General features: G+C 62.4%; 1 protein-coding gene across 12 annotated transcripts in view; it reads left to right on the top strand.

The window, feature by feature from the left end:
• The window catches only part of RBFOX3 (RNA binding fox-1 homolog 3), a 434,946-nt gene that overhangs the window by 380,141 nt on the left and 41,658 nt on the right, over window positions 1-13,147 (top strand). The gene's annotated exons all lie outside the window — the stretch shown is intronic.

Here is a 13,147-nt window from a genome sequence, read left to right as displayed (position 1 = left end):
CATCCTGCTGGGAATGGAGAAGCCCCCCCCCCCCAGGCCAGGGCTCCAAAGTGTTGCCACCCCAGAGGGGGTCTGAGCGGCCGTTGGGAGCTCCTGTCCTCCTTCCCCCAGAGGGTGAGCGCACAGCCCCTCGCCTTGTGGGAAGAGGAGGGCTCAGTGGAATAGCCCCATAACATGCTCCTGTGGCCTGGGCCCTCGGGAAGGCCTGATGCCATCCTGTCTTCCCACCACCCCCGAGCCTCTCCCACTGCAGCCCTGCCCAGGAAGACCAGCAGGACGCCTGAGGGTGCCTGAGGATTGCAGCAAAGCCCGCCCCTCCGGAGGGCCTGGGACATCTTTCCCTCCCCAGAACCTGACAGGGAAGAATTCACTACGCCAGCACCTCCAGCTTCCTTACTGGGCTCTCCTCTGCCTCAGTCCCGGCTGCCAAGGCGGTGGCCCCGCCGTGGGCCCTGCCAGCAGAGGGGAGCAGAAAGCTGCCCCTGCTGACACTCTAGAACACGCTCAGGCCAAGAGCCAGGAGGCAGGTCTCACCCACGCTGGGAGTGGACCCCACCATGGGGGCCTGGCCTGTTTGCGTGGCCCAGCAGACGGGTCAGGCGTCAGTGAAGGCGCCGGGGAGACCTGGCAGAGTGGGCTTCCGCAGGCTCCTCTGGGCGCCATCTGGCCAGGAGCTGCCCACGGCACCTGGGTGAGGAGAAGCTGAGCACAGGGGTGCAGTTCTACATCTGGTGGGCCCTGCTGGCAGCCTTGGGGAACTGGGCACCCTGTCTGCAAGGCTTTTGTGTCAGCTGGGCAGGAAGCAGGCTGGCATGGGCTGGCCTTTGGGGGATCCAGGCAACTCTGAACCCAGCAGATGTGGGCCAGGCAGAGAGAGAACTTGGGCCCCCCGGGCGGGCAGGGCAGGCCACCTTCTGCCTTTTCAGAGCCTGCCCCCGCTCTCAGGTTCCAGTGACTTATTTGGCCTGGGTCTTCCCAGAAGCACGTTCCCCTGGATGATGGTAGCCCTGGAAACAGGATTTAGCTCTGAGTCCGAGGGAGTGTGTGCAGGGCTTCTCACACCCCGTCCCCCAGCGTGCCCCGGGCTGCAGAGCAGACTTGAACCCTTGCTTCTGGGATCCAGTTTCCCAACACTTGGAGTGGACACCTCATCTTGACACCTAACGCACTGAGGGTTCATGCCCAGCTAGAGGGCTGAGCCGGGCGGCCTCTTCCCCCGGGAGGGCCCAGGCCTGCTGCGTCCCCCTTGAACCCTGGGCCAGGCTGCCCTGTCTAACAAAGCCTGCTCATGAGCGCCTTGCCCACCGTGTCTCAAGCTTGGTCCAGTGGGTGTGATGTGCAGGATCCGAAGGGGCAGGGTGGGGGACAGGCAGCCCCGGGCAGTGAGCTGGGCGGGAGGGCAGCTGCTTCTCCCTCCCCCAGCTTTGCCCTGTCCATTTGGGGCCAGGGGGTGGCATGAGGACCCCACGATTTCTGTCCCCAACGGTCACTGTCTCCCCAGACAGCCCCCGCCGTTTCTGCATCTGCTCAGGAGTGTCCCCGTGTGCTCTCTCGCACAGACCTTGGTCCCCTGGGCAACTTCTTCCCGCTGCAGGTGGCACAGGGGGATGCCCTGGAACACTGAGTTTGAGGAGCCTCGGGTCTGTAAAGTGCGCTGTGGGACTTCTCCATCCCAGCCGCCCGCGTGTCCCCGTTCCCTGCTTGCTCCCTCCATCCTGCACCGCCTCACATGGGTGCTGCCCGGCCTGCACTCTGCCTACCTGTCTGTCTGTCTGTCCCCCTGATCCCCATCAGGCCCCGGCCCCCGCCCACTGGGGCAGACTCTGCATCCCCACCAGCAGCAGCACCCCAAGGCTTTGTTAGCACGACTCAGTTCAAATGTCTGATTAGTCCTTAGGAGATCGAGGGGTCAATTTCCACAGCTCCTTCCTCTCCATTTAACTAATTTAACTGCACGATTGTTACAAATTTCATTTTATTATAGCCCTGCTTCTCAGTCCAATTGAATTACTAAAATCTCATTTTCTCAGAAGTGCTGAATATGTAATTAGAGGAAAAATTATGCTCTTGTCTGCCTATTAGGATGGTTCATGCATGTGTGAGCTGTGTGACATGTGACGGCCACACACGGACATCCCGTGTGGTGGGCTCGGCCAGAGGCAGGCAGGAGGCAGGGCAGGATGCGCTCACGCAGCAGGAGGTGAGCGTGTTCCAGGTCAGCGCCCCACAGGGTGGCCGGGCCCCCTGTCCGTGGGGGCAGGAACACACGTGTGCAGGCTGCCCCATGATGGCAAGAGGGGAAAACCACATCAACTCCCCGATTACAAATTAAACAATATCTGTGGGCCATTGTAATTAAAGGGAAATTCAATTCTGTTCTGATGCCCCATTACGCCAGGCTCTGTGAGGGGACACTTGGATTGTGCGGCTAGTTGAGTGGGACTGGGGGTTCCAGGGAGCGAATGTCAGCCGAGGTCTGCTTCTTCCGGCTCCCAGCCTTCAGCAGGGTGGCCAGGGAGGAAGGCCGTGCGTTGTTTTCTGATCTGCCTAGCTCTGGAATTTCTTCCCCCCTCTGCCCCTAAAGGGGTGGCAGCTTGGTCTGCTTGGACAGTTGTGGGCTTCAGTGTGTGGCCGCTGCCCATCCGGCAGGGGGCCCTGGTCTCCGCAGAGCATTTGGGGACAGGGGAGGGGCCGCACCGGCAGAGCAGGGGGGACTCAGACCAGAGCTGTGTCACCAAAGCTCGAGCCTGGGGAGAAAGCCTGTTGTCCCGTGTGCCCCAGAGGGGTGATTGGGTGCAAGAAGACCCGTGTCCAAAGGGGGAGGTCACTCCAGGCTCTGCATCAGGCTGGGCTGCAAAGACCCATGAGATGGGACTGGGGCACGTACCTGAGCCCTACGGCGTCCCTGGTGTCTCAGGGCTCTGTGGGGTTTCTTGGCTCCAAGGAGTGGGGCTTCTGGGTGCTCCCCAGGGTCCCCTGCCCAACAGCCCCACATTCTGGGCTCCTGGAGCAGGTGTGCTGGGGGAAGCTGGGGAGCATGGGGCCAGCCCTGGCTCAGGTTGCCCGCCTTGCCCAGATCATCCTGGGTAGATCGTCTCCCCGAGCCTTCAGCTGTATCGTGTTCCCTAGTCCCCAGCTTTATCTACTCACCGCGGAGCATGAGAGAATTCCCCAGGGCTGAGGCTAGACACTCACTTATCACTCAAGCGCAGCTCCGGAAATCAGCCCGTGGGCCACCCAGCTGCCCTCCCCAGGCCAGGGAGGCCTGAGCAGATTAGCTCTCGTTTCATGAGCGCTTCAGAGAGGGTGAGGGGCTTGCGCTGCCGGCACCCTGCAGCCGAAGCCTTTGAACCGTTTCTTGGCACTCTTGTAGGGGAGGTGGTGGTGGCGACCGCCCTGCGCCTGCCGCAGCTTGGGGGACATGTGAGGGTGTGCCTGGGTGTGAGTGCGCACGCTGGTCTACGCGGGAGGGAGTGTGGACGGGTGTCTGGGTGTGTGACGAGCGTGTAGATGTTCGTGACCGTTGCGCGTGGGTGTGATGTCTGAGTGTGCTGCTCTGTGGGCTGTGGAGTGTGGCGGCTGAGGCCCCATGAACCCCGAGTCCTGAGGGCAGGGTGTGCGCTCACAGTGCGGCTGGCAGAGTCGGGCAGGGCACTGGCCACCTCCCCAGAGGGGTGGGCAGACTCCAGCACCACCCACTGCCCCAGCTTCCCATGGCCCCCTGGTTTGGGGTCCAGAGGCCACAGGGGCAGTGAGGCAGGCCAGGCATGTGGATGAGATCCCACAGTCCCCATGCACCAGCTCAGTCCGGGGCCCCTCCTCCCTGGGGCTTGTCCCCTCCAGGCCAGGGCAAGGGAGTAGATATGAGGGCAGGAGCTGGAGCCACCGCCTCCCCCTCACAGCATCATTCTGGCTTTTCCCAACAGGGTGGGGTCGGGAGGAAGGCAGGGGGTGCAGCTGGATGGGCCTGTCCCCCAGGCCTCCGCCCCAGGCACTGGTGTCTATGCCCCACCCTCACAGCTGGGCACTTAGCCTTGGCAGCACTTGCCCCGCTGCCGCCTGGCTTCCCCCACAGCCGAGCTCAGCTAGGCAGAGGCGGGCCAAGGCCTGGGGCAACGCTCTGATGCTGCCGCCCCTGCAGTCAGCCAGGCCCGCTGTCTGGCGGTTCTGGGCTCCCTGCCCCTGTGCAGAAGGCTCGGCTAACCACATGCGTGGGGGGCCCTGCCCCTCTGCCGGAACCCACTGAGCCCAGGTCAGGGTCCCTAAGCCTGCCCTCCTGGACCTGTGCCTTACCACCCGCACCCCAGCTCCTGCCTGGGTATTTTAAGATGAATGAACGTCAGTGAGCAGTCGAGCAGCCATTCAGAGGCAGCCGCGGGCCTGGGGGGCACTTGCAGGGGTGGCTGCTCCTTGCCTGCTGTCAGCGCCAGTGTGGTCAGGGCCGCTCACCCTCCGTCCGCCCCAAGGGCGCACTTGTCTCGGCCACAGCTGGCCCAGGCTCGGTTCCCAGGACACCGCCCAGGGCCCTGCAGTAAGCGGAGGGGGTCCTGGGCAGGTGCCAGATCCAGGCACCTGGATGCAGCGTGAGAGCCGCCTGGCCTGCCCTGCCCTCTGTGCCAGGGAGACTCGAGCAGCCGGCCACCCTGCCTTTCTCCTGCTGACCCTTTTCCTCTCCTCGCACCACACACACCCACCTCTCCCGATCTTCCTCTGCCCACCCCTGGAGCCAGCCGACCCCTGGCATCCCTCCCAGGCCGGTGCTCCCATCATTCCAAGCCGCATCGCGTGCACATGCTCGAGGGAGTCACGGACTCGGCTGGCCCCGTGGTGAGCGTGTGCTGAGGGCTCGGGGATGTCTGGGACAGCAGTGAGCAGAGGCTGGGGTGGTGCATGGATGTGGGGTGCGGCTGTGGTCTTCGGACGCTCGAAGGCAGTCGTGTCAGAAGACATATTCCCTATGGCCCTGGAGGAGCCCAAGGGCCTGGGCTGGCAGTCAGGGTCCTGGGGGTGTGGCCTGCTGCTTCCTTCCTGGGGCCCCTCTCTGTCTGGGATGCACAGCTCCTGGCCGCACAGCGGCGTCCAGCACACACTGACTGCCCGCTTCTCTGACCTAGATGCAGCCAGTTTCCTGGGTTCAGCTGAAACAAGGCTGATGTTTTCCCAAAGGAATTTTTCTGCAAGACTGAAGGGAAAACCAGTAAAGGGCTCCAGGAGGCAGGCTGTCCGTGGGACGGTGTGGCGATGCAGTGGGCCAGGCCTGGAGGGGTCTCAGAGGCCCGGACCTGGGGCTGGGGCAGGGCAAGAACTGGTCGTTTCCTTCACACCTGCAGAGTAGGTGACGAGCTGCCTAGTGGCAGCTGGGCCCCAGGACTCTGTCAACACAGGCGCCTACCTCCTGGTCTTTTCTCCCATTGCCCTGATGCCCGGGCCAGCATGGTGGCCTGTCTCCCACCCTGACTCCCACTGCCCGCCTGCTGCAGAGATGCCCCCTCCTCCCATGCGGCCTCACCAGTGAGGTCGCCGTGCCGTGTCCCTGGGCGTGGCTATGAGCTGGAGGTGGCTGTAGGGGAGCGTCTACTACACAGCGGGTGCTCGAGCAGTGTCCCCAGGGCTTCACCCTGCTGTCCCTTCCTTTGTTCCTTGAAGATCCTTTCCATCCCTGGACACAGAACAGGTCAGTTGAGTGCACAGTTAGCTAGAGCCACTGGCCTGGGCGTCACTCTCGGCCCCACTGGGGGACAGGCTCATCCCCAGCAGTGATGAGAGACCCCCACCTGTCTCACAGGCCAGCCCAGAGGGTTGCAGGCATGGAGCTGGGTGCCGGGCAGCTGCCCTCCCCGGAGCTGCCGTCTGCTTGCTGCGTGTCCCCTTCCTCTGGCAGTTGGTGCTGAGCTTGAGCAGTGGACCCTGCCAGCCGGACGCTGGAGAAAAGGGAGGGGTCCAAGCCACGTCTCTGTCGCAGTGTGTTTGTTTTGCCAGGAGCAGGTCACCCACAGTCAGCCCTCTGGGGGTGGGTGGCCCTTTCCCAGTCATCCTGGGCCAGTGTTTGGGAAGAGTCACTACCAGCCCTCTGCCAGGACCCCAGTCCTGTGCTCGCTGTCAGCCACCCCACTGACACTGGGTGGGGACAACCACTGCACCCTTTCCACGCCTGCCTCCACTGTCCGAGCAGCCCGTGCAGCCATTCAGCCTTAGATGCACGGGTGCCTGTCCCCAGGGGCCCGAGGAGGACCTGGGGCCGTCAGTTGGGGGTGCCAGAGGAGAGGGCCCCTGCACAGCCTGGGCCAGGTCCCTTCCCCCCTAAGCTAGGTGTTGGCATAAGACGTTGTCCCTGCCCAGAACCACCCCCCAGGCCTTTATTTAAATTTTCATCTCTCTTGCCAGAAAACAGTGACCCCCAAGCCTGGGAACCAGGGGATGCCAGGAGAGAGGTGGCCCTGTCCTCTTTTCCTTTTGGCTATTTGGGGCAAGTAGTATGAGCGCTCCAGGCGAGGTGCTGGGTCCCAGTGGCCTGGGAAACACGGACAAGGGTGACTGCAGTAACAGCGATGTGCACACAGAGCCCCAGCTCCCCGTCCTTCACCTCCCTACCCCCACAGCCGTGTGAGGAGGACACGTTGTTACCCCACTTCATGGGAGGGAAATGGCGCAGAAGTGGGCAGCCTGCCTGGCGTTGCCTGGTGAGTGGCCGTGTTAGTTTGCAGAAAACCGACTGGCTTATTGTCTCAGTCCTGGAGGCTGGGAGCCTGAGATCTTGGTGTCAGGGGGCTGGTTCTTTCTGACGCCCCTCTCCTATCACTAGGACACCAGTTACGTGGGGTTAGGGCCCACCCCCTGACCTCATTTAACCTAATTACCTCTTTAAAGACCCTCACTCCGAATACAAACACATCTGAATTCATTCAATGCATGAATTTAGGGGGGATGCCGTTCAGCCCCTAACAGTGGCAGAGGCAGCTTCCGCCCCACCTGAGCTCAGACACCCCCTTGTCCCTCTCTGGTCATGTGATTATCATAAACAGCAATAATTGTTAAAGTCTCCTGGGGCTGCGTGGCTGGGGAGTAGGGGGTTCCATGGCAGAAGACGGCTGCCATCAGCCTCCTGGGACAGTCTGGACCTGTGACCCCTGCCTGGGAGGGACTGCCCCTGCCCTGCCGAGATGCGGGTCCCCCGCTCCCACGCTGAGGGATGGCTTTCCTGGAGCCAGAGCCAGGCGTGCTCAGGGCTCCGTGCATCTCAGCCACAGAGGGCTCAGGCAGACCTGGCCCCGGCAGCCTCACCCCTGAGTCCTCACGCTTCACCACGCCACGTCCTCAGGGACATGATTAAGTGGCCTCTGCTGGATCTCTCTGAGTTTGAGTCATTGGCCCAGGTGTGGCCAGGCCTCTGCACCAGCAGGTCCCCTTGGCACCCTGATGCAGGTGGTCTTCGGACCTCACGGGAGAGATGCTGTGGTCAGTGCTTGTAGAACAGGTGAGCGGTTGGCACCGCTCAGCATCTGGAAGGGAGAAGGGGGCAGGCCCCGTGGCAGAGCGGAGGGGAAGCTGTTGACCAAGGGACAGCAGAAAGCTTCTTGGCCAGGAGGAGGTCAGCTTTCAAGCCACAGAGGCCACTTGCAGACTGGACAATGGCCAGGTGCTGGTGGGCACCAGACCGGGACGTGGCAGAGCGCCTGAGGACAGGCAGACGGGGCGCGGGGCAGGAGGCTTAGAGAGCAAGACAGCTGAGGCCGACAGATGGAGAGAGGCTGGTCTCCCCAGGTCTGTGCGCCCTGCAGGGGCTCCTGCCCTGCAGCCCACCCCTCTCCACCTCCCTCGCCCACACCTGGCCATGGGGAGGCTGCAGACCAGACAGTGTGGCTCTGTGGTTCCCCAGAGATGAAACTCACTCTCACCCAGTGACCACAGTGGAGGCAGATGCCGCCAGTCAAGGGCACGGAGTCCCTGCCCCCAGTGCCCTGTGTTCTCTCAGCCCCCTGCAGAGGGGCCAGTGCCCAGGCACCGAGGCCAGCACATCCCTGTGCTCTGTCTAGCTTAGGCCAGCACATCTGTCTGGAAAGGACCAGACCACACAGGTCAGGGTTTGCAAGCAGCAGGCTCTGTTGTGGTTCTTCAGCTCTGCCACTGAAGCATAAATCACCACAGTCAGTGTGCAAGTGAATGCGTGGGGCCAGGTCTCGATAAAATTTTTACACAAATGAGCAGTGGGTCTGATTTCTCCACGGGCGGTAGTTTGTCAACCCCAGGTCCAGCTGACTGTGGTGGCCTAGGCCTGCCCAACTGTAGAAGTGGAAAAGGGGCAGGGGTGGGCCATGGAAACCCAGTCACCAACCCAGTCAGCTCAGAGGAGGGCTTCCCTGCCCTCAGCAGGACATGGGGCTGCCAGCCCTCTGGGGTCCCTCTCCCTTGGAATGGGGAGCCTCCCAACCAGGGGGTCTTCTGGAGCGTGACCCAGAGAGACTGGGACTGGCGGTCTGGGTAGATAAAGATTGGAGGCCCAGGGTGGCCACGGTGGACCCCCAAGCTTGAGCCCCAGCCAAGGAGACAGACACGTAGGCGTCAGAGGCAGAGAACACGCTTTCCTCTCCCTGGGTGATCACTGCAGCCTAGCACTCATCTGCAGTCCCAGATGTCCCAGCCAGAAAGCCAGCCAGCCCGGCCCTGCCTCCCGACATCACGCACAAAGCCCCTGAGCAGCCCTGTCCCCAGAGCAGTGGCCAGGTCACATCCATGGCCAGAGAAGGGCTAGGCCTGGCTCCGGCCTCCCACCCGCGTGGGGGAGGTCCCCCGAGTGAGGTAGGCCCAGAGGGGCCAAGGCGGGGCTGCACTGGGGGCCTCTTTGGCTGAACTAGCTCAGAATCCCCCCGAGGTACCAGCTGCTCTGCCCGGGAGGCAGCCAGAGCTGAATCAGCAGCAAGGCCTTGGCCTGAAACCCGAACTCCGGGTGGCCTGCAGAAGGGAGGAGTGTGGGCGGGGAACCGTCAGGATGGGAGGCACCAGGGGACCCTCTGCCCCAGGGTGTGCAGGGGGGCCCTCTCCTCCCTGGCTCTGGAGCCCATGGGGGCTCCCACTGCCCACTGGCCCCCCCTCACTGCCTCCCATCTGGGAGCTGGTGCACCACCTCCCCATTTCCTTCCTCATCCCAGTCAGAGAGCTGGTTGTCCTTGTCCCCGTGCTCCCAAGGGACACAGTCTGGGGTGTCCTCCCAACCACACTCCAGCCTCACCCTAAGACTTTCCTTGCTTCCCATGCTCCACCCCCTGGTCTCGCCGCCTCTGTTGCACAACATTATCATTTCATAATACTCTGAAATATACATGAAGTTGGCTGAATGCAGACAAAATTGCACCATTTACTGCATGAATATTTCATGCTGCCTTCGCTCCGAGGTGTCCGTCTGATGGAGCTGGGAGCCTGTTGCCCTGCGCCTCCTGCCCAGGCGTGGTCAGTGCGGCTCCTCTGCTGTTGGGGTTGCCCCGGGAGGAGGGAGGAGACTGAAGGATCCAGTGGTTTGGGGAGAACCACTGGGATTTGGGGGCATAGGGTGGGTCCTGAGCTACTCTGTGGCAGCCACACCCCCACTTTGTGGGCTGGGTATTCAGAATAAAATCTTAGCAAGGCAGAGAGCCCTGGGAAGGGGCAGGAACCACAGGGCACCCACTGGCTGCTTTTCTGTAATGCTCCAGCGCTGGCTGCTAATGCCCAGGGCAGGCCTGGGTGAAGCAGGGAGACTACCATCTCACACCTGCCCACTGCCCACTTCGACCTGGCCCTCTGGGGGCCTGGCACAGCAGCCATGCCTGTCCAAAAACTCTGAGGCCAGGCTGCCACACCAGGGGCTGCAGAGGGCTAAGGAACAGGGACCCCCAGGCCTGGGAGGCCCGTGTGTGAGTATGGTGTGCACCTGCACATGGTGAGACCCAAGAATACAGGCGATGCGGGCACGTACTCCAAGGCGGAAGCAGGGCAGGCCTTGTGGCTTGCCAGTGGACCAGTATGAAGCCCCCCACCTCTTGGTGCCCCCCTGTCCAGCCTCCCATACCTCATAACAGCAAGGTTAGGCCAATGGGACAGGTGCCAGTGACTCCAGCCTGGCCCTACCCCAGTCTTCTCACCACACGGTGACTCTGGACAGGAGCCAGGCTCCAGTGCCCTAGACACCGTGGCGCCCCTTCCCAACGCCTCTGCCCTGGACCGTCTCCTTCCTCGGTTTCTGAGTCCTTCGGGGCAGCGCTGGGCCTCCTCTGCCCACGACCCCTCCCCTGCATCCAATTGCTGGTTCACTCATTTATTAGCACCTACTATGTGCCAGGCAACATGATGGCACTGAGGATGCAGCAGAGAGCAAGGGAAATCTGGTCCCTGCCCTAATGAGCCCGTAGTATCCTGGGGCACAAAGACAACAGAAAAGAAGACAGAAACATTTGCAAGCCCGCCTCCATGCTCTGGAACCTGGTCCTGAGATGGAGGCTGACAGCGGGCCCGACTTTAACAAAGTGGTTGTGGAGGACGTCCCTGAGGGCTGATGTTTCTGCTGAAGGACTGGCAGAAGCTGGATGAGGAGAGACTAAAGGGAACAGCATTATGGGCACAGGGAACAGCATGTACAGAGGCCCTGAGGCAGGGGGACCTAGGTGTTTCCAAAGAATTGAAAGATGGCCTTGCGCTTTAGAGACAAGTGACAAGTGTGTGCGTATCCTTCAAAGAGTGAAGTGAAATCATTAAGAGGTTTTAGGGAGTGGTGAGACAGCCCATTGTATGCGCTCTTTCAACTCCCTGGCTGCTGTCAGGCCAGGCTCCCACAGCTCTAGGCCTGGGGTCCTGCGGTCCTCATTTGAGGGTGGAGTGAATCATGCTTACAGGGCAGAGGCAGGCCTCCTGAGGTTAAGCCCGTGCTGTGGAGCCCTCCCTGGGGCCAAGGCTTGATGCGAGAGGGCCGGGCTGCAGGTGCAAATTGTGAGCACCATTATGCGGAAAAATGTGTAGGCTGTTGCCCCGGGTGGAGGAGTGCTGGGGAAAGTGCCCCTGGGGCTGCTGGGGATGCTTCCATTTCCCAGTTTTCTTTCTGTGTTTACGTTTGCACAAGTGGAGATGGGGGGCAGGCAAAAAGAGAAGACACTGCATGGGCAGTTTGCTGTGTGTTGTCGGGCAAGCCCGTCTGCCTCTCTGGGTGCCATTAAACAGAAGCGCTGGCCCACAGGGGTCCCCAAAGGCCTGTCAGCTTTAGCTGCTCAGTCATCCTGAAGCCCCCAGCCCCAGTCAGCAAGTGCTTCCACATGGAGGCTTAGCTGAGCTCCGCCCACTACCACCCCCATCTTCTCCGCTTCCAAAAGGGCCTTCTCATGGAGAAAGACAATTTCCCAGCTGAGGGAATTTGGAATTTCATTCAATTAGGCATGAAGTTCCTTCAACTCGTTCTAGAAGGCCCCGTGCCCTTGGCCTCCCTGACCACACCCTCAGCATGGCTGGGCTGGAACTGAACGCCACGCCGGAAACGGGAGACTGGGGGGGCCCTGCTTCTTGCCTGTCTCTGGTCCCCTGTGCCCAGCAGCCTGCTCCAAGATCTGGGGTACACAGTGTCCTGCCTCACGGGAGGGACTCCAGGACGGGGGCGGTGCACAGCCGGGACCAAGGTGAGGCGGGCACAGTCAGCAGATGCCCTTGCTGCGCTTCTGGGAGTGAGCAGGGGTGCACCCCAGACACCTGCAGGCTCCCCACCCTAGCTGGAAAGGGGGCAGAAACACCCCTGAGCAGGCCCAGGGCTGCAGAGTGACGGGGCAGTAAAGACGCAAAGTAGACAGATAGGTGGGTGAACTCCACGAAGTCGGGAAGCCGGGACCTGTTCTCCCACCCAGAAGCTGGTCGGGGACCCAGTGTTCCTGCCGCCCGGTCCCACCTGTGGGCTCTGTCTCTGGCCGCCTCCACCTCACTCCCCACATTACGCAGACTGTTTCTGTCACTCCTGCAACCTCCCCACTTCACCCCTGCGTGGTTCTCACGGGGCCAGGGCATGTTCCTCCCTTCCTTTCCCCCATCTCCTTCGGGGGTCCCTCTGCCTCTCCCATCTCCTGGGTACCTGTTTGGGGGTAGCTCCTTCTCCCCGTACAGCCCACCTCTGTCCCTCACGCATGGACTTGTGCAGGGGTGCAGGCCCTCGTGGGATGTTAGCCACGGAAGGAGCACCCTCATCCCCCGTTGGGAGCGTCGCCGGCCCGGGTGGAAAGCACCCTCCCTGCTGCTGTGGGGCGCCACCTGCCCCTGCCCCTGGCTCCCTGGCAGCCACTGGCGCAGCGCTGGTTTATCTGGAGGCGGCCTCAGTATTTGCTGAACCAAATCAGCCACTGTCTAGCTTCAGGCTCGTTGAGCGGGGTGGGTGTCTGAGCGGGGTCCCCTCAGGGGTGTCCGGGCCTGGTGGGCTGGAGGAACAGAGCGCTCCAAGTGTGTGGTCCCCATGGTCCTGCCACCCCTCACCCCAAACCGCTAGCACCTGCAGACTCCCCCCCGGGGCCAGTGGTAGCCCACCCGATGTCTGGGGAAAGGCGCCCCAGGCTGGGAGCCAGCGGGTGGGAACAGAGTGCCCCGGCCTGCCAGCTCCCGCTGCCCCTCCTGCCTCCCCATGTCCCCCTGTTTGCCCCTCTCAGGGTGGGAGCAGCTGGTGGGGGCACTGAGAGCTCACCCCGCTCCTCCCTCCTCCCCCAACCCCCACCTCCCGGTGCCTGTGCCTGTGCCAGGAAGGCCCTTCCCAGCTCTCCATGACTCGCCCCAGCCCTGGCCCCCAGCCTTTCCTGACCACCCACCCCACTGCGGCGGCCCCTCCAGCCCCATTCTCTCCTTGTGCATCTCTGTGCCCCCGGGCCCTCCCAGCAGGCAGTGCCTGGGCATCCCAGGCCGGTGCGGCTCTGCCGCTCACAGTCCCCCCCCCCAGATTCTGGCCTGTGTTGCTGGGGGAGTAATGCCTGCCTGGGGCAGGGGATGGGGGCTGGAGGCAGTGTGAGGGTCAAATCCAGACCGGCGAAAGGTAGCCCGTGGTTGGCAGCCCCCGCCCCCACCAAGTCTTTGCTACCCAGGTGCCCAGCCGAGCAGAGGGATGAGCGTGGCTTGAGAGGCAGCCCTGCCAGAGGGCACTGAGACGGGGTGGGGAGGGGGA

The sequence above is a fragment of the Manis pentadactyla genome, chromosome 4 (genome assembly GCF_030020395.1).
Source record: "Manis pentadactyla isolate mManPen7 chromosome 4, mManPen7.hap1, whole genome shotgun sequence".
Taxonomy (NCBI): domain Eukaryota; kingdom Metazoa; phylum Chordata; class Mammalia; order Pholidota; family Manidae; genus Manis; species Manis pentadactyla.
This window is presented reverse-complemented; position numbering and strand designations above follow the sequence as displayed.